Source organism: Caretta caretta, chromosome 4, assembly GCF_965140235.1.
Source record: "Caretta caretta isolate rCarCar2 chromosome 4, rCarCar1.hap1, whole genome shotgun sequence".
NCBI classification, from domain to species: Eukaryota; Metazoa; Chordata; order Testudines; family Cheloniidae; genus Caretta; species Caretta caretta.
In genome coordinates, this window is record NC_134209.1 from 143275773 (window position 1) to 143297602 (window position 21830).

The following is a 21830-nucleotide window of genomic DNA, read 5'->3' on the forward strand; positions in this document are numbered from 1 at the left end:
TGGTGCTTGTAGCTCCAGCCCCGGAGTCGGTGCCTAGACAAGGAGCCGCATATTAACTTCTGAAGAGCCGCATTTGGCTCTGGAGCCACAGGTTGGCCACCCGTATTCTAGCTGCTTCCCTCATCCACCAACAGAGCAAGGTGCATAGTGCAAAACAGGATTTGCAACTGTTTTTACCAAGTTATAAGCAGCAATTATTAATAAAATGTACCATTATATCAAGCATTCTAAGGCTGCAAACAAATAGCTAAAACTTTGACTTTAAATTCTGGGATTAATTAATGTTTGTGCTGATTTATATGCTAGACAAACAAACAAAGAAAGGACCAGCTTTGACTACACTAAGGACTTTGTGCAATATAAATGTTTGCGAACTTAATTTGAAAACATGAAACAAATGTTTTTTGGGGGAAAGGCTTCTTGACATGATGCCAACATTGTTGGTGAAGCCAGCTGCCAATAAAAAAGCTAAGACAGCAAAAGGCATGATTCAGATCTCACGTTGGTTTTATCAATGTAACTTCACCGAGTACAATGAAGTTACACTTGAGTAAATCAGGGATAAGAGAGTTCTGAGTCAGGCACAGAGAGTACAATTTTCAAAAGCACCTAATTGGGTGAGGCACATAAGTCCAATTTTTAAAGGTAACGTAGGCCCTTTGGAAATTTAATCCTGCTGACACTCTGCGCGCGTTTCCTACAGGTATGTCTACACTGCTGCTGGGAGTGTGAGTCCCAGATGTGCACGAGCCCAGCTCCAGCTAGCACATTAAAAATAGCAGTGTGGATGTTGTGACACAGGCAGACAATCGGGCTAGCCACCCAAGCTGGAACCCAGGATCTCAGGCAGGCTTGGACTCAAGTGGCTGTTTAGTGTATTTGCTGGAGCTGAACTAGTGCAAGCGTATGTCTCCCCATGCTGAGAATCGCACCTTCCATCTGCAGAATAGACATACCATTAGGAGACTGTCTACCCAGGCTGGCAATCACGCCTTCCAGCTGCATTGTAGACATAGCCTAAATCTCCAAAGGCTAGATTTTCAAAGGTATTTAAGAGTTTAAAGATGCAGATTCCTTCCTAGTGGGATTTTCAAAAGCACTTAAAGCAGGTTAGGCACCCAGCTCCCATTGCTTTCAATAGGATTTAGGTCCCTAGGTGCTTTTGAAAATCCTACTAGGTGCTATTTTCATCTTCAGGAAGTTGTCTGGCATACATTAATGCAGTATTGTTTGAAACAGGACCACATAAACACTCACTGAGGAACTTCTAGTGCTCACCAGCAGGGTCCACATGTGCCAGTTAGTACGCATCATGCTTGTGCACTAGAAGTTACATCCTTCTAGTGCGGACTCACACAACATGTATACAAGCCCTTAGATGCTTAAATCATGCAGGCATTTTTGAAAATTCTGTTCACACCCTAACTGATGTCACAGCCTTATCAGTCATATTTGCATATGGAAGAAGAATTGATATGTTCCTCATACTGTGCTCACTTATTGCAGGGGAAGCATTCACATGCTGGGGCTCCAGATCAGGAAGTGCAAAGCTGAGCTTTATGCTCCCTTTGCTCTGTTGATCTCTCGATTCACTCTGTGCACGCCTCATCAATAGCAAAGGATCTGGCCCTGGCTTCTGAACCCAAAGGCGCTTACTTAACATGTTTCATCTCTTGAGCTCAAGATATACTACAAACACTAAAAAGTTATGTTCGATCCGTGTGTTCCTCATGATCATCCTCATGTTACAGATGGGAAAATGGAGGCCCAAAGCAGTTAAGTCACTTTCCTAAAGTCACCGAAAGCGTCAATAGAAAAACTGGGAATTTAACCCAGCAGTCCTGACTCTCAGACGTGGAATGACTGGAACACACTGGGTCTATCTACACAGCAATTAAACACCTGTGGCTAGCCAGGATCTGCTGGCTCAGGCTCACAGGGTTTGGGCTGCGAGGCTGTAAAATTGCAGTGTAAATGTTTGGGCTCAGGCTGGAGCCCGAGCTCTGAGATCCTGCAAGCGGGAAGGGTCCCAAAGCCTGGGCTCCAGCCCAAGTCTGAATGTTTACATTGCTATTTTAGAGCCCAAGGCAGCTGGCGCAGGCCAGCTACAGGTGTTTAATTGTTATGTAGACATACCCACTATCTTTCTTGTCTCTCTCACCAACAGAAGTTGGTCCAATAAAATATATTACCTCACCCACCTTGTGCCTCTCATTCTTCTTATAGCAGCTGTGGATTTTTTTCTGTCTTTGAGAGCTGATAATTAATTATGTTGATATTCTTCAGGTCTAGGAAAGGTACCTGAAGTGTCACAGCTTAATGCAAGGTAGAACAGATTGTTTCGCATAAGTAAATAGCACATATTCTAAGAAGAACTGATGACATATTTTTAGTGAAATTTAAACTTCCTTATATTCAAAAGTTAAGAAAAATTCCATCTCATGCAAATTCATCACTTCTGAAAAGGGTTTAGATTATTTAGCAGGATCCTTTTCATAAGATTGTATAATCTACAGATGGATGTGGGTATGTATAGTTATCAGCACACCAGAAATGCAAAGCACTGGCTGTTTTAAAAGGGAGGTTCAGTTTGAGGTCTCAAAGCTGAGCATTGGTTTACTTAATTCCCATGAAAGCCCCACCCTGAAGGTCATTCAACACTCCAGCCCTTTTATTCCCTTCCTGATAAAACCACAGTATTATTTTAAGGCATTTCTCTTCAGAAAATTTTAATAGCACAATAGAGAAAAGGGCTCGATTTCTCCTTACACCACAATAATGAAGTGAGTTACAGTACTATGGTAGCTTAAGGGATGCTGTCAAGTAAACAGGCAATGTCAAAATTAATGTGAATACCAATTTGATCTATGCATCTGATTTGTAACAAGGACTGCTGTATCGATTGGAAAGGAATGGGTGTTGTAAGCGAATGTGTTCAAATATTAATTATTATCTATTTGTACTGCAGTTTCACCTGGGAGTCACAGTCTTGGATCAGGGCCCCATAGAATCATAGGACTGGAAGGGACCTCAAGAGATCATCTAGTCCAGTCCTCTACACTCATGGCAGGACTAAATATTATCTAGACCATCCCTGACAGGTGTTTGTCCAATGTGCTTTTAAAAATACCCAATGATGGAGATTCCACAACCTCCCTAGGCAATTTATTCCAGCGCTTAACCACTCTGACAATTAGGAAGTTTTTCCTAATGTCCAACCTAAACCTCCCTTGCTGCAATTTAAGCCCATTGCTTCTTGTCCTGTCCTCAGAGGTTAAGAAGAACATTTTTTCTCCCTCCTCCTTGTAACAATCTTTTATGTCCTTGAAAGCTGTTATCATGTCTCCTCTCAGTCTTCTCTTCTCCACACTAAACAAACCCAATTTTTTCAATCCTCCCTCACAGGTCATGTTATCTAGACCTTTAATCATTTTTGTTGCTCTTCTCTGGACTTTCTCCAATTTGTCCACATCTTTCCTGAAATGTGGTACCCAGAACTGGACACAATACTCCAGTTGAGGCCTAATCAGTGTGGAGTAGAGCGGAAGAATTACTTCTCATGTCTTGCTTACAATACTCCTGCTAATACATCCCAGAATGATGTTTCCCTTTTTTGAGACAGTGTTACACTAAAAGAAAAGGAGTACTTGTGGCACCTTAGAGACTAACCAATTTATTTGAGCATGAGCTTTCGTGAGCTACAGCTCACTTCATCGGACGCATACCGTGGAAACTGCAGCAGACTTTATATACACACAGAGAATATGAAACAATACCTCCTCCCACCCCACTGTCCTGCTGGTAATAGCTTATCTAAAGTGATCATCAAGTTGGGCCATTTCCAGCACATTATTGACTCATATTTAGCTTGTGATCCACTATGACCCCCAAATCCCTTTCTACAGTACTCCTTCCTAGGAAGTCATTTCCCATTTTGTATGTGTGCAACTGATTTGATTGTTCCTTCCTACGTGGAGTACTTTGCATTTGTCCTAATTGAATTTCATCCTATTTACTTCAGACCATTTCTCCAGTTTGTCCAGATCATTTTGAATTTTAATCCTATCCTCCAAATCACTTGCAACCCCTCCCCAGTTGTCATCATCCTCAAATTTTATAAGTGTATTCTCTATGCCAGTGTTTCCCAAACTTGGGACGTCACTTGTTCAGGGAAAGCCCTGGCAAGCCCGCCGCCGGTTCGGCCGATCGCGGCTCCCACTGGCCGTGGTTCACCACTGCGGCCAATGGGGGCTGTGGGAAGTGGAGCAGGCTGAGGGATGTACCAGCCACCACTTCCCACAGCCCCCATTGGCCTGCAGCCGCAAACAGTGGCCAGTGGGAGTCACGAACAGCCGAACCTGCAGATACGGCAGGTAAACAAACCCGCCCAGCCCGCCAGGGGCTTTCCCTGAACAGGCGGCTTCCCAAGTTTGGGAAACACTGCTCTATGCCATTATCTAAATCATTGATGAAGATATTTGAACAGAACTGGACCCAGAACCGATCCATGTGGGACCCCACTCGTTATGTCCTTCCAGAATGACTGTGAACCACTGATAACTCCTCTCTGGGAACAATTTTCCAACCAGTTATGCACACACCTTATAGCAGCTCCATCTAGGTTGCATTTCCCTAGATTGTTTATCAGAAGGTCATGTGAGACAGTATCAAAAGCCTTACTAAAGTCAAGATATATTGCATCTACTGCTTCCCCCCATCCACAAGGCTTGTTACCCTGTCAAAGAAAGCTATCAGGTTAGTTTAACACAATTTATTCTTTACAAAGCCATGCTGAGTGTTATTTATCACCTTATTATCTTCTTGGTGTTTGCAAATTGATTGCTTAATTATTTTCTCCATTATCTTTCCAGGTACAGAAGTTAAGCTGACTGGTCTGTAATTCCCCAGGTTGCCCTTATTTCCCCTTTTGTATATGGGCACTATATTTTCCCTTTGTACTATGCTGCATAGAGAACTAAAAAGACTGCCCTTGCCCTGAAGAGTTTCCATCCAGTATGGGTAAGGAATGGTGTCCCTAGCCTCTTTTTGTCAGAGGGTGGAGATGGATGGCAGGAGAGAGATCACTAGATCATTATCTGTTAGGTTCACTCCCTCTGGGGCACCTGGCATTGGCCACTGTTGGTAGACAGGATACTGGGCTGGATGGACCTTTGGTCTGACCCAGTGTAGCTACTCTTATGTTCTTATGTTCATCCGTCCCCACTTGCAATTTACTTGAAGTCCTCAGTATTTCCCAAAGGTAGGTAACAAATATCTTTTGGTGATAGAGTATCTTCAAGGTTTGACATATAAAAAGGCTTTGCCAGTAAAAGAAAATGTTTGGATTCCCATCACTGGGGTTGTCTCTTATAATTATTGTCTGTAACCCAATTGCCACTGTGAATGCAAGGGCAGATAATATTGAATTTTCATCGATTTTAAGACCAGAGGGAACGATTGTGAAAATCAAATCGAATCTCCTGTATAACACAGGCCGGAGAATATCACCCAGTGATTCCTGCATCAAGTCCAATGGCTTATGGTTAAAACAGAAATACATCCATCTTGATTTTCCAGGATCTTGTCCTCCACCCTTTGTATTGTTATCTCTCCAGTAAAGAACAATAGCTATCTAAGGAGGTTGATATTGGGATTTTTTTTTTGAATCAGGATTTGAGATAGATTCTATGGCGTTCAACCTGAGACATCCTTCTCTGCTCAAAACATCATGAATCCTCACCACTAATTTCTAGCGCTGACTGGTAGAGTTATTATTATTGATGCCTTCTGAGGAACAATTATTTTGAGGAATGGAGGTATATAAAAGAAACTTATTACAGAGCTCAACACTATGAACTCCTGTGGAAATGACAGTGTCTTCTTGGCTATAGCTGGGCCAACAGTTCATTGTCAATAACATCCATTGTGGATTCTGGCAATTTTTCCCCCTGTATAATTTTCCTTGAATAATTTGATTTCCATTATCTTTCCCAGCTCTGTTCTTGTTGGCAGCAACTGTAAATAAAGCTGCTGACCTTTATTTTTCTTGTAGACTGTAAATATGACATTTTCCATGTACAAACACTTAGTAAGAGGTAGTCTCTGCTCTGAAGAGTTTATACTCGAAAAAGACAGCACAGGTACAGCAAATTTTCCAGGGTCTCTTAGGAGTTAGTGCTCAAGACAGGAATAGGATTTAGATCTCTTGCTTCTCAGCCCAGTGCCCCATCCACTAGACAACTTCTATCAAGTTTCTTATGTATCCCTTATCACCACAGTATCTAAGTGTCTTCAGCCGTTCTAGGTTCACTTGGTCCTGCATCAGCACAGGTGGCTTGAGATCCCGTCCACCCCTATGCTTCTATGATTCTGTGGTTATTATTAAATCTCACAACATCCATGCAAGGTAGGAAAACATTTTCATTTACAGATGTGGGCCTGATAAACAACAAGGTAGGTTAAGAAACGTGCTCAAGGTTGCATAGGAAGGGTATGGCTGAACTAGGAGTTGACTCCAGGTCTCCCAGTGGTTCTCAACCAGGGAAACGCGTACCCAGATGTCTTACAATGGGCTACATAAAAAGCATTAGTGAAGTCAGTACAAACTACAATTTCATACAGACAAAATGAGAAAGGAAGCAATTTTTCAGTAATACTGTGCAGTGATACTTTTTTTTTTATTTTTAGGTCTGATTTTATAAGCAAGTAGTTTTTAAGGGAGGTGAAACTTAGGGTATGCAAGACAAATCAGACTCCTGAAAGGGGTACAGTCATCTTCAAAGGTTGAGAACCACTGGGCCTAGCTCCCAGGTCTGGGCCCTTTCCACTAGACCATACTGCCACTCACCACAACTGACTGTTAATGTTCAATTAAACTACAGGCACGGGTGTGTAATTTTCTTCTTTTGTATAATTCTCCCTGTGTTGGTTGATGTGATTGGCTTTTTGTTTGGTTTGGTTTTTGTTTTTTTTTCGGGGAAGGGGGTTGACTCTATTAAATTTAAATAGCACTAAAAAATGTTAAAAAGAGCCCTAAAGAGAAATGTGCTTTTATGTTATAATCATTCCTCTGAACACCTGTGAACTGCAGAGTTTAATTGGGCCTACAGCTGGTGCTGACTCGTGTGTGTGTGGGAGGGAGGAGAGAGTGTATGCGAGTTTTTCTGACTGTTATATTTACAATGTCTTGCCTTCCTTGTTTCCAGCCCCCACCTCCTGCCTTCCGTGTTCCTTGTAGTAGATTAGAAGGGACTGTTTCTCAGAGTAATAGGACCTCACTTGGAAGAGAATTCAATAGTCTCGGCAATATGTGATGCTTCCCAGAATACGGGCTTTCAGCTCCAGTTCAGACCATAAAAGGGATGGGCCAGAGACCTATACAGCCACTTTGTGTTCCTCCTGTGGGGAAGGGCATCATTTCAGAAAAACTCAGGGGTAGAGGGAAGGGGCAAATTCTACCAGTCTATAGAACCGTCTATATGATTATATTATATTCTGTGAAGTCAGGTGGGAGGGGGACAAAGAGTGGAAGACTGAGACCTATGAAAAATCTGGGGGGAGGGGGCAAATCAGGATCTTAGGGGGCAACTGCCCTCTTTGCCCCATTGCGAATGGCATTCCTGCTCTGAGGCCACAGAACCAATGGAATTGGCTAGCAGAATAGCCCACCAGCATGGAGAAATCCCACAATAGCATAGAATCAGCTTCATATCACAACCTTCAGCTGTGGAGCTATGGCTAGAACGTCATTGCATTCCAACAATACCCAGACTGCAAAACAGCCCCTAGGGCACATGGGTACCAACCTCAGGATCAGGAGGGTATAAAGGTGGCTTAAAGTTCCCTGTGTTCTCCCCACACTTGCGGTCACTTGCCAAGGGCAGTGCTGCTGGACTTGAGAATCAAGTTCATTAACTTCAAACTCTTCTCCTAACTAATGATCTACCACTATTTGACAATTTTTTCTATGCATGTCGCCCTGTAGGTCTGTGGGGCTTGTGTTTTTAACGGAGAATTGTCCAAAAATGGGTGGATTTAGCTATGAGCATAAATTCTTGGTGACTTGCAAAGAGGCCGATGCTAAGCCAGCCCATAATTTATTTATTTGGTTGTATATATCTGTATTTATAGGCTTGGTACTGGAATTACTGAGTAAAATTCTATGGTCTGGGTTATGCAGGAGGTCAGAATAAATAATCATAAGGGTCCATTCTGGCCTTAAAATCTGTGAGTACATTTACAAAAGTGCCTATCTAGGGATTTCAGTGCAGTAACCATATACACAAATACAAGACAAGAATTAATGAAGCAGCCTCTCCAAAACAATCAAATGAAAACCAGAGTTCTATCCCAACCACAGATCACAGCCGTCAATACACAAATGCAAACCCTCAAAGATCTGGGTGGACATAGGTTTGCAGATCATCAGAGTTTGGTTTAAGGAAAAGGTAGTGAATTCCAAAGGGAACGTAGAGAGTACCCTGCCAGATTCCCCAGCACTCATAATCCCCAGAGGCTCCATTTGAGCCCCTCTGTTAATTACAACTGTGGTAGTATGACAGTTGCTCAAATAAGCAGGTCCCAGGGCATTTAAAACTTTATTCAATTGCCCACAAAAAACTAACCAGTTCAGGACCTAGAATCATAGAATATCAGGGTTGGAAGGGACCTCAGGAGGTCATCTAGTCCAACCCCCTGCTCAAAGCCCCCAACTAAATCATCCCAGCCAGGGCTTTGTCAAGCCTAACCTTAAAAACCTCTAAGGAAGGAGATTCCACCACCTCCCTAGGTAAGGCATTCCAGTGCTTCACCACCCTCCTATTGAAAAAGTTTTTCCTAATATCCAACCTAAACCTCCCCCACTGCAACTTGAGACCATTACTCCTCGTTCTGTCATCTGCTACCACTGAGAACAGTCTAGATCCATCCTCTTTGGAACCCCCTTTCAGGTAGTTGAAAGCAGCTATCAAATCCCCTCTCATTCTTCTCTTCCGCAGACGAAACAATCCCAGTTTCCTCAGCCTCTCCTCATAAGTCATGTGTTCCAGTCCCCTAATAATTTTTGTTGCCCTCTGCTGGACGCTTGCCAATTTTTCCACATCCTTCTTGTAGTGTGGGGCCCAAAACTGGACACAGTACTCCAGATGAGGCCTCACCAATGTCGAATAGAGGGGAACGATCACGTCCCTTGATCTGCTGGCAATGCCCCTACTAAAACAGCCGAAAATGCCATTGGCCTTCTTGGCAACAAGGGCACACTGTTGACTCATATCCAGCTTCTCGTCCACTGTAACCCCTAGGTCCTTTCCTGCAGAACTGCCGCCGAGCCATTCGGTCCCTAGTCTGTAGCGGTGTATGGGATTCTTCTGTCCTAAGTGCAGGACTCTGCACTTGTTCTTGTTGAACCTCATCAGATTTCTTTTGGCCCAATCCTCTAATTTGTCTAGGGCCCTCTGTGTCCTATCCCTACCCTCCAGTGTATCTACCTCTCCTCCCAGTTTAGTGTCATCTGCAAACTTGTTGACGGTGCAATCCATGCCATCCTCCAGATCATTAATGAATAATCATTAACCTCCTAGACGTGTGGGGTAAGTTTTACTCCTGATGAGAAATGCCACTTAACAAGCAAGCTGACATACAGTCTGTACTAGCTTCAGTTTCTAACTGACTTCAGGTGTAGCTGTGTGCTACACAGAGCACATTGCAGGAAGCTATAACCTCAGGGTGCAAAGTCATGGCCACAATCTCCTAGCCAGATGGAGATTTTAAAAAGCTTGGTCAGCCTAATGACAGCTGGGGATCCAGCCCAAGAAACAAGTGATGATTTAACATCCATCCTTCACCTTCCTGTGTCCGTAAGGGCCAGATAATCCTTGGTACATCTTTGGCAGTTCCCTCTGTACTACGAGCATCACTCCATCTTTTGTGGATTGAGTTTCAGCCAGGTAACCTTCATCTATGGTCCAGTCTCTACCAAATTCAGGCACTCACCAGCACTGGCTGGGTCAGATGAAATATAGACATAGAGCTGGTTTGGATTAGTTTATAGTGTTTAGTAACCATAAGTTAACATTAGCCCTTTGTGAAATTATATGCCATCCTGAGTAGGATCTGTAAAGCAGCCCGTAGACACCAATATAGAAATATCTGGCAACATGTGAATGTACATACCTTTCAGCTGAATCACTTATCCAATGAAAGTCTTGTAATTAGGAGGACATGCCTATTTTTGTAACTCTTTTTGCATGGCTTGGCATACATTTGGAAGGAATTGTAGAATACTTCTACAAATGAAGCCATATGCCCTGAAAAAGCTCCAGCTGGTACGAAATGCAAATAGCCCATCTATTTAGTCTCTCTCCAGTGCTCTACTCTCTGCACTGGCTTCCCATTGAATACTGAATTCAGTTTTCTGACCTGATGCTCAAAAACCTTCACATACTTTGCTCTCACTAGTTGGCAGGTCACCTCTCCTTCCACAACCATAACCACCCACAGCCGTTACTTTCCGCAGTAGAGCTGTCATGCAATATGAGGAATCTCAAGACTGCCTCAATCAGAACTGCTGGAACTAAACTATGGAACTCATTCCAGCAAAAGCAAATAATGACCCCAGAACTAAATGGAACGTAACTTCTTTGTCTTAGCTTTCCATCAGTAAGTTTGTCTCACACACAAACATAGACACAACACACCCATTTACTTACAAATGCAGACATAAACAAGCCATAAACAAAAGCCTTATAAACTTATCCAGCTATTTTTTTTCTGCAGACTGGGAAGGGAGAGACTGTTGGTATTTCTATTTTTAAATACATAGGAGTCCCTTAAATTGTAGGATGAGAGCTTTATAAGTACTGAGAGAGAGAGAATGAAACAAACATAGTATTTCCTTCTCCTCTGTAAGAAATAACTGTGTTCTTCATGTTATTTAAAGGTAAATTGCACTAATTTTGCTCAGCATCTTAATGTGCATGTTCAGAAACATGACTCATCCTGAATAAATTATAATATCTGTTTATAATTTTAGGGCAATTTATTGCTCTCAGTTACACTAGTGTAAATCTAGAATAAGTCCAATGAAGTCAAAAGCAGAATAATTCTACTGAAAGTAGCATGCCGACAGAAGGGGATATGTCTGTATCAAACTGTGAACTCCATTTTGTTTTGTGAACTCTGTGTTGTTTTGTATCTACCATTTTGTGTGCTAGCTACCAAACTGTGTTCTGTGATATAAAACCATTCTGGCTCTGACAAGATCAGTCTATTCCAGATGTGGCCTTGCTCAGAAGGGGTGTGGGCTATCTCAAGAAAGACATTCAGTGAGAGAGCTCCAGCAAGAGATATTAGATCTGACTTTCTCTTGCCTACTGGCACATCTACAAGAACTATGAATTCTCTACACAGAAGCCTGGTTGGGGAAAGTGGCTGGTTTTCCTCATCCTGGGAAAATAGTCAAAAAGGTCAGAGATTGTTATTAAAGTGGAAAGCTCTCTGGGGCGCATCTATCACCTCCTAGGAGACTAGGTGTGTGAGAGAGAGACAGAGAGAGAGAGAGAGAGATCAGTAGGGGTCTGTCTTGCTTAAAATTCTGACTGGACCCAGACAAAATATTTTCATTAACAACTTGGATGATGGAGTGGAGAGCACACTGATAAAATTTGAAGATGGGGGTTGCTAACACTTAAGAGGACAGAATTAGAATTCAAAGGGATTTTGATAAATTGGAGAGTTGGTCTGAAATCAGTAAGGTGACATTTAATAAAGCCAAGTGCAAAATACTACACCTAAGATGGAAAAATCAAATTTACAACTACAAAATAGGGAATAAGTGGCTAGGCAATAGTATTGCTGAAAAGGATCTGGGTGTTGTAGTGGATTACAATTTGAATATGAAACAACAATATGTTGCTGTTGCAAAGAAGGCAAAAGTAATTCTAGGATGTATTATGTATCCTGTATCATATGTAAGATACAGGAGGTAATTTTTTGACTCTATTCACCAGTGGTGAGGCTTCAGCTAGAATACTGTGCCCACTTTTGGGCACTATACTTTAAGAAATATGTGAACAAACTGGAGAGAGTCCAGAGGAGAGAAACAAGAATGATAAAAGGTTTAGAAAACATGACCTATGAGGAAAGATTGAAAGAACTGAGCCTGTTTAGTCCAGAGATGAGAAGGCTGTGGAGGAATGTGATAACCGTCTTCAAATATGTTAAAGATGGTTATAAAGAGGACAATGATCAATTGTTCTCCACGTTCACTCAGGGTAGGACAAGAAATAATTAGCTTGGTTTGCAGCAAGGGTGATTTAGGTTGGATATTAGGATAAACTTGTTAACAATAAGGATAGTTAGGTACTGGAACAGGTTCCCTAGGAAGACTGTGGAATCCCTGTCACTAGAGGTTTTTAAAGAACAGGTTAGACAAACACTTGGTAGGGATGATCTAGCTATGCCTAATTCTGCCTCAATGCAGGGGGATGGACTAGATACCTCTTGAGGTACTTTCCAGCCCTACATTTCTGTGATTCTGACACTCTCAGAAGAAGCAGGATCAGACTAATGGGGTGAGAGTCTCAGGACTGTTATTTTGTTATTGTACAGCTTAACTCTATAGTGTTTTAAAGAATAAAAGTGACTGTGATTAAGACATTTCTTTGCTAAGACTATGTTCCTTCCTTGCCAGCCATACTGTCCCTGAAGAGGTTAATTTAGAAGCTCAGTGAAGTGGAACTCTGTGGGAAGGTATATAAGTAACTGGGTGGCTCGGGGGGACTGAGGTATTGATTTCAGGGTCTAAAGCAGCTGGGCTGTGGAGCCCCACATCCCAAGAAAAGGTAGCATTAGAGACCCAAAGTGAGGAATAGTGACAGGCACTTCCCAGAATCAGGAGTCTTAGCAGCATATGGGATCCAGTAGATGGTTCACTCACAACAGACTATTGACCAGCCACAGTGGGGGACAGGACCACGTTTTGATAAGCATCAATCCCCAAGATGCTATGTGTCCGATGCAGGAATTACTAGGTGAGGTTTACGGTCTGTGTTATGCAAGAGGTTGTACTACAGTATTGTAGCTTATTTGGGGCTGGGACCATCTTTGTGTTTTGTGGTTGTTGATGCACCTAATTCTATTGGGTTCTGATGCATAACTGGGGTTCCTAAGTGCTACAGTAATGCAAATAATTAATCGTTATCATCCCTTGAAAGCTTAACACAAAGAGAAATTGTGACTAAAATAATCAACTACATGAAGAACAAAGGATTACTAAGGCAGAGACCTCTGTGGATGTGGGAAAGGTAATTTATTGAAAGGAGTACTACTGTGTCTTCCCAAAAATGAATGGACAATTTACCTCCATCATAATAAAGGAGCAAGGGTGGGGAAAATGGGGAGGAAAAAGGGTAAATGGTGAAAAACGGGATCATTGCAGAAATGATGTCTAGATACTTGAAAGTCTCAAGGCTGACAACTCCCGGGCTAGGAGGCGTGCATCTGACAATTCTGAAAGTTGTCTGTATCATTTTATTGTTTTTCATTGGTTTTGTTCAACATCTTTATTAATGATCTGGATGATGGGATTAATTGCACCCTCAGCAAGTTGGCAGATGACACTAAAATGGGGGGAGAGGTAGATATGATGGAGGGTAGGGATAGGGTCCAGAGTGACCTAGACAAATTGGAGGACTGGGCCAGAAGGAATCTGATGAGGTTCAACAAGGACAAGTGCAGAGTCTTGCACTTAGGACGGAAGAATCCCATGCACTGCTACAGTCTGAGGACCGACTGGCTAAGCAGCATTTCTGCAGAAAAGGACCTGGGGATTACAGTGGACGAGAAGCTGGATATGAGTCAGCAGTGTGCCCTTGTTGCCAAGAAGGCCAATGGCATATTGGGCTGTATTAGTAGGGGCATTGCCAGCAGATCAAGGGAAGTGATTATTCCCCTTGATTTGGCACTGGTAAGGCCACACCTGGAGTATTGGATCCAGTTTGGGTCCTCCCACTACAGAAGGGATGTGGACAAATTGGAGAGAGTCCAGCAGAGGGCAACAAAAATGATTAGGGGGCTGGGGCACATGATATATGAGGAGAGGCTGAGGGAACTGGGCTTGTTTAGTCTGCAGAAGAGAAGAGTGAGGGGGGATTTGATAGCAGCCTTCAATTAACTGAAGGGGGGTTCCAAAGAGGATAGTTAGATCCTTAGAGGTTTTTGAGTCCCATCTTGACAAAACCTTGATTTAATTGGGGTTGGTCCTGCTTTGAGCAGGGGATTGGACTAGATGACCTCCTGAGGTCTCTTCCAACCCTAATATTCTATGATCATGACATATGCCCTTCCCCAAATTATTTAAACTCTGTGTGCATAAATCAAAATCACAGTGTAACCAGAGAAGTGGCAGAAGAAATTTATTTATTTTGGAACACAGCTAGCTATCAAAGGACTGAAGACAAACATCCCTAATAAAATAACTCCACTGAGAAGGGATCTAGGAGCAAATAAATTTGGGGGACTGCCAAATCCAAGCCAGGAAAAAGGGCAGATCTGGTTTAGTTAGAAAAGATGGTTCTGGTTTTCTTGGCTCAGATTCTAGGGGACCACTAATTCATTCCATAGAATTAACCACCCACCTGCCCTTTTCGATATTAACTCCTCTCTACAATGCTGATAACATCTAAGCAGTCTGCTAAATCATCTGGTGCTTTTTTTCTTTTTAATTTAAGGCTCATAGTTTCCATTATGTTCACAGATCTATTCTGAGCTGAACTGATAAAAACACCTTGGTGATCTCCCCTGCTGTTGAATGAGGCAGGTGACAGTCAAGACATCTCATAAGACTCAAAGGAATTGAGTTGAACGTTATCCCAATAGGAAGTGATTTAGGCATCACCAAAGTGGATTAGTACAAAGCATTCCCTCTTTGAAGATAAAATACATAATTATTTAAAAAGAAAATAACAGATGGTAACATTAATTGCTAAATTCAGTTCTGCCTATTAAAAGTTGAATGAGAGATCCTGACAGACTTTGCCTCTAATGATTTTATAATGATGATAGATAGACAGACCGACAGATATCAGATCTTTTTGATTCTGGCCTCACTTAGCTTGAACTTGAAAGTGGCCTTGATCAGATCATTTGACCACCATTTCTGATATTCCATCACAACCATCAGTGGCCAATGCCTGGTATTTCAAAAAAATGGCAAAAGCAATAGCAATGATTCACCCAACCAATTCTATAACACTGTTCATGGCAGCAAAATATCCTTCCTGACTCATATGCTGGTCCATTTACACCCTGAAGATGAGACTTGATTATCATTACTAACTGATTTGACATTCTTCTTTGTCGTGAGGTCTACAAAAAACTCAACAACAGTTTGGCATCTGGTGTGCAGAGATCACTGCCTATCATCCTGCCCAGCATTGTCTCATTGTTTCCCTGTGCTCTCCATCTGTCTGTCTCCACTTCTTGTCTCTTGAATTATACGCAAGTTTTTGGGGGCAGGAGCTGTCATTTTGTTCTTTGATGACAATACAAATATTCAATAGGAATTATTCGGCTACAGTGCAACAATTATTATGCTTTTGTATTACAGTAGAGCCTAGATTTCCCAATCTCTGGCCTCTATTGTTCTTTTTAATGGAGGGGGTTCCAGCTCTGACAGCAGTACTGGTTGCAGCTATGGGTGTAAGGCAGGGAGAAAGGTGGCCTCTTTGGTAGCTTATCTGAGGCTCTATGGATTAATTAGTGCCTAGGGTAGCCTGAAGATTTAAACTTTGTGAGAAGTGGGGGGGGGGGTGGATAGGAGTAGTGTATCCATGAGCAGATTCTTCTCCCACTCAATGGTCTATTGATTGAGAAAGCTTGAAACCAATGCCTATCATGCTGACCAATATTGTTTCATTGTTTACTCATACGCCTCCTTCTGTCTACTAAAATATTATAATATTCTGTTGTCTCTTTTCTTATACTTAGCTTGGAAGCTGCTTGGAGTAGGGACTGTGTTTTTGTTCTGTGTTTGTACTGCGCCTTGCACAATGGAACCCTGGTCCATAACTAGGGTTGCTAGACACTTTAGTAATACAAATAATATTTTAAAATATCCCACTTCCTTCAACAGAATGGAATCTGACCCACTAAAGGGTTTGTGTCCTTGACCTGCTTTAGGGCCTGATCCAAAGCCCACTGAACTCTGTGGGAGTCAGACAAAGATGTATGGTCAGATTGTACTCTCATCTAGACCAGTAGAAACCCACACTGAAGTCAATGGGGTCAGACAGTGCAATGCAGAATTTGTCCCATGGCTCTTAAGAAGTCATACAAAATGCTTGGTATCACATACCGTTAGTTCTTTGAGGGGGAAAAAAAGTCCACAGAGGTCTATTGAAGCTGATAAGTGTTTACAATTATAGTATTTTAGAAATTTTTAACCTAACCGGTTCACTGTGACTGCTAATGTAGAATTATTTAGAAGGGAAAGGTGTTTTGGCACTGGAAGTTTTCCACATGAAAGTGGTTTTGACACTGAACTTTTTCTGACACCAAGTTTTCTATTCAAACAGTGCTTGCAAATGAGAGGTTTTTTGAAAGTCAAGAAGGCATTTTCTGCATGTAATTGGTTTCTATATGAAAGGGTGATCGACATAGACTTTTTTTTCTTAAATACACCACTGTAGAGGTGCGACAGATGTATACAGTGGAATTCAACTTACAGGACATTTGTTCATTTTATTTCAAATTCTAAATTAGCTCCACTTACAAGAAATTATCATGATAAAAGCAAGAGAAAGTTGGAGAAAATTGGTCATTTCTCAAGTGAATTGCTCGCACTGCAATCACACATCATTTCTGTTGTTTCCATAGCCAAATTACCATTTAAAAAAAAACTATTTACCTACTTACCCACCCGATATATTTTTAAAGGTGTCCAATGCTGTGGTACGTAAACCCTGATTGTACTAGTGAAAAAACAGGCAAAATGAGGTTATTTTTAAATGAATGTTCAGAAATTCACACAGCCCCAGTTTTCTTCCAAGAAAGTTTTACATCTCATTGAGGCTATCTGCATAGAAAGTATATTATTTGAAGATTGTTTCTGAAGACAAAGTGCTGTATGATAGTGAATTAATGAAGAATGCAATATGCATCAGCACTACTGTCTATAAGATTATTCAATGAAAGAAAAATGATGAAAGTTCTAATGTACGGTAGTAAATTAAGTTTTGATGTTCCATCTCCACCAGGTTTAAAAGTGGCTGTCCCTTACTCAAGTCTGTCTACCTGGTGTACATTAAAGTTGGGTCCTCCTTTGTCCACCAAGTACACCCATGTGTTAGGACACTTTCCTTTGGATTTGTCCCTCAGCTTGGTCTCCTGAAGACCAGATCCCCTCTTTCTGCTCACCAACAGATTTCTCATGGGCCCCTGATCTGCATCTCACTCCATCATGCCATTCCCAATGAAGTCCACCCCTCCACCAACAACACTGCATATCCTTTCCCCAGCAGTTACCCGACCCAGTACACCATCTGGGTCCTAGTCAGAGAGATGACACTATTGAGAATTCGTTGTGCAGGACAGGGGTGCAAGAACAGTTTGTATAGTGGGGGTTCTGAGAGCCACTGAACCAAACTATAAACCCTGTACATGATGGAAATCATTTCAGGCTGCTGCACCCCTACTTCCAGCCCCTATGGTGCAGGATAATCTTGAGCGAGTGCTTAAGTTTTCAAGGTTTTACTGAGAATTGACTTGTTACTCAACAACACTCAGTGGCAGACACATGTATTCACGAAGAATTTGATGACTAAATATTTCAGTGATGAAAGCATGTGTCGCAATATTAAGTTATCTGGATTTGACAACTAAATGTTACACAGCTGGAAACATGGACACATATTCAACATGTTTTAGTGATGTCTAGATTTCGTCACTAATGTTCACTCTGGAGTTATAGCTAGTTCTGATATCACACCTGTCCATTATACTCCTTTGATCATGGGACCATCCCATCGCCAGTTGGCTCCCTGGGGTGAATTAGAGCACTGTAGTCTGCCAGTTCCCCCCATCCTAAAAGGGCTATTATGCCAAGTGGATAGTAACTGGTACAGTGTTGGTCTGTGAGTCACTGTGATGGGGGGGGAGGGGCGGGCAGGGGAAAGAGCGCAGGCCAATGACCTCATCCACTCTGCTCCTCAGAGAAGATTTTCTTACCACAGGGGAGGGTAGGCAGTTGTTGGCCTTATAAGCTAAGTAGAATTTGACCAGCTTAATACTTGGGTGCCATAGGAAGGGATGTTGGCAGTTCAGTAGGTGGTACTCCTCTGAATCTATATTGAATTATCACCATAGCATAGTGAAAGGACCAAAGGGCAGTGTTATTAGATGGAATGTATCTGATTTTGATCACATTTACACCAGTTTTATACTAGTTTCAATCCATTGTGATTGCCATTGACTCTAATGATGTTACTACCAATTTACCCTGCTGTAAGCGATATCTGAACGGGTCTTTTTTAGAGTTGGCTGAATTTTAGAAACTATCTGAAGCTTCAAAATTTGAATCTGGATTTCCACCCTAAAACAAATGCAGGTTGTGGAGGTCCCAGCATTTGGTTTGGGTACATTTCTATTGCCCATAAGTGGTGGATTAAGTTATTCCTTAATAGAAAGAGCTCACTGAGGTCCTCAGAATGAAAGGCACCATATGATGCAAAATAATTTTCATATTGCTAAAGCAGTGGTCAGAATATCTTATTTCCACTCATTGGTTCCTTTCCTAGCCTCTAGTTCTACAGGGCATCCAGTATATACACTATGTAGTTCGTCTTATCAGTACATGCAGTGAATTTGCCTGTAGATTTTGCTTACTGGCTAAAAGCAATTGTTTGTATTTTCCTCATCTCTGTAGAAGAGATGATGACCAATATTTTCAAATCTGACTAGTGGTTTTTTTGGGTGCCTAAATAGACATATCTTAAATAGGCCTGATTATCAGAAAGTGTTAAGCACTTGTTTGATTCAATAGAGGGCCCCTTCATTAAGGTGTATCAAGTTAACCACCCAAAAAATCAAAGCACCCCAATCACCAGTGACTTTTGAGAATCTTGGCCAATTACTGTCTATCTGCTTTTCACATCAGTGTTGTGTACACTCCTCTCTGGCTTTTAGATACCTGCAGGAATCTCTCAGATCATTGAAATGAGGAAGTTGGTGGGTTCAGGCCCTGTCTGTGGCCACTGATTCATTACAGATTGACATGTGTGTTAGATTTAAGTAAGAACCCTAGCTTCTCTGCACAGCACTCAAATCTGGGTGTTGCATTAAGAATGGGGGAGTATACAATTGTGATACTGCCATCTGTGAAGAAAAATAAAGGACGCCCCATTTTTAAAGAAATTTCAAACTAGACTTCAGAAAGCAGTCGAGAATAAACTCTAGGGAGCAACCGTACAGTGGCTGGGGTGGAATAGGTGATCTATACATTTTTTTTAATCCCTGGCATCTACGCTTGTGTAATCCTCTGACAATCAGATGTGGTTATCAAGGTAACCCTGTTTTATCATTCCAAAGATATTAATATTGCATACAAATCCTCCTTTGTAAAGGGTGGTTTTGTTGCCAGTGGAGACAACTAAACAAAAATCATATAATTGAAGAAATCTTTGTAAAAAAATCTGCATATCTATATTGCCTCTCCCCTTTTCATTTAGGTGCACTATTCTTCTTCACACCCTGTGCTAACACTGTCTCATAGCATTACTGAGCACTGTTAAATGGCTGCCATGTTTCACCCTGCACTTCCATTGGGATGGGACGGTTACTATTGGATGGAAAGTGTGTACTTCAGTCTGGAAATAGTTTCAGGATCCTTTGAGATGAAATTTGCTATAGTAGCATGTCATTATCATTATTATTACACTAACGTTGAGTAGCCCCATGATAACCCTGAGGAATGGTGTCCAATAATGAAAAGGCTTCATTTTAAATTATTCATAATCAGTGCCCCCCTTAAAATCATCTGCCAAGAGACAAGGAAAGCGGAGGTTATGAGGGAGCTGTCCTCCGAACTGATATGCGAACATAACCTTTGGGATCATTGTTGTAAATGTTTTAATTAAAAGGGTAATATCAGACACCACAACATCTGGATCAGATTTAGTTCACGATTCCTATTTTTCACTTTATAATACCTTCAGCTCTGAGGTAGCTGAAAGAGCCACAGCTAATTATCGTCTCCTTTCTATTCTTCTGCAGATGCATTATAAAGACCACTCTAATTTTTAAATTGCGGCACTATATAAAGGCATTTCAGTGCGTCCACCTCAAGAGAACTGCACTGTTCAGGCTACACAGCTGACACAAATCCCTTTAAGAGGTTGAAAGGCCAGATTTATTAAGAGGGTACAGTAAGTATCCATTATAACCTCTCATAGCATCCAACCTTCAATGCCTTCTTATAATCACAATTCAAGGTTTGGTTGTTGAAGTGAAATCCTCTGAGGAAACAATAACCCAATCTTAGTATAACAATAAATTCAAGTGAGAGAGATAGACAGGGGGAGAAAGAGAAACGAACAGCACCAAGCTCTATAGTTAAGGCTGCAAAGCATTTTCCATTGCTTAAATTTTAAGCCCTTTGGGGGCAGGGTCTATTTTTTGTTCTGTGTTTATACAGCACCTAGCACAACAGGATTCTGGTCATGACTGGGCCTGCGCTAGAAATAAAGAATTATCTTTCTAAAGAATGATCAAAAAAACCTTGCAATTTTATTTTAAAGCAACCTTACAGCCCAAATGGCTGAGGCTTGAAAGATGAAATTTGGAGGAGAACGGCTCCTGCTGAGAATATAGTACATGGCCTTCCAGTGAAAATTAGTTTTGGTTTTAAACAGAATATGATTTTGCTAACTTGTTAGATTTGCACTTATGGAAAGATACAATATACATGCATGTACCACTATACTATACTAAGTTACAGAGAAATTTAGGTAGGTAGATTGCAATTAATTAAATGAATTTTGTCCAGGACCCTGACTGTATCTATCTAAGGTACTTATATTGTCCAACACTATAGTGTCTGAGCACATAACAATCTTTAATGTAACACCTCTGTGAGGCAGTGCTTTGTCCCTATTTTACAGAGTGGGAACTGAAGCACAGAGAGGCCGATTTGCTCAAGGTCACACAGGAAGTCTGTGATGGATCAGGGAATTGAATACACATCTCTCAAGTCTTTGGTTAATGCCCTAACTACTGGGTCATCCTTCCTGTCTATAGGTAGGAGTCATCTCTCTTGTGATACAAAATTCCATGGGGCCTTTAATGAAAGGAGAGGTATCAGGCTGCTTGTAATACGTGGTTTAAGGTTAGTGAGTCAGACATGGCAATCACATGCAGTAACGTTGGAGACCAATTAAATCTATGAATGGTTTATTTGTGATTGTGTTCTACTCAATGGAGGAGAGTTACCACAGCTCCTATGTGAGCTAAAATCAATGGGAGGTAATTAAGGTGAATGACTTAGGTTCTAAATGCCTCCAGAGAGGTACCATCCCCTGGGAAGTCTGGTTTATATTGGCTCACACTGCTTTTTCCAGAAAACAAAAGGGCTTTTGATATAAAAAGTTTGGGTTTAAACAGACTTGGGGCCTTCTTTCTGATCCAGCAAATAGGACTTTTTATCCAGGCCCTCACCCTTGCAGAGGGTTGGAAAGACCTTATCCTACTAGGGCCCCATCAGACCACTGGGAGACTCATGGTATGTTCCATGTGTTCAAATCTGTTTGTTGTTTTGACGTGCTTTTTTATAATGCTTTTAC

General features: G+C 41.6%; 1 long non-coding RNA gene across 1 annotated transcript in view; it reads right to left on the reverse strand.

Annotated features, from left to right (window-relative positions):
• LOC125635096 (uncharacterized) overlaps positions 1–21830 on the reverse strand; it is a 59248-nt gene that overhangs the window by 1831 nt on the left and 35587 nt on the right. The window lies entirely within an intron of this gene.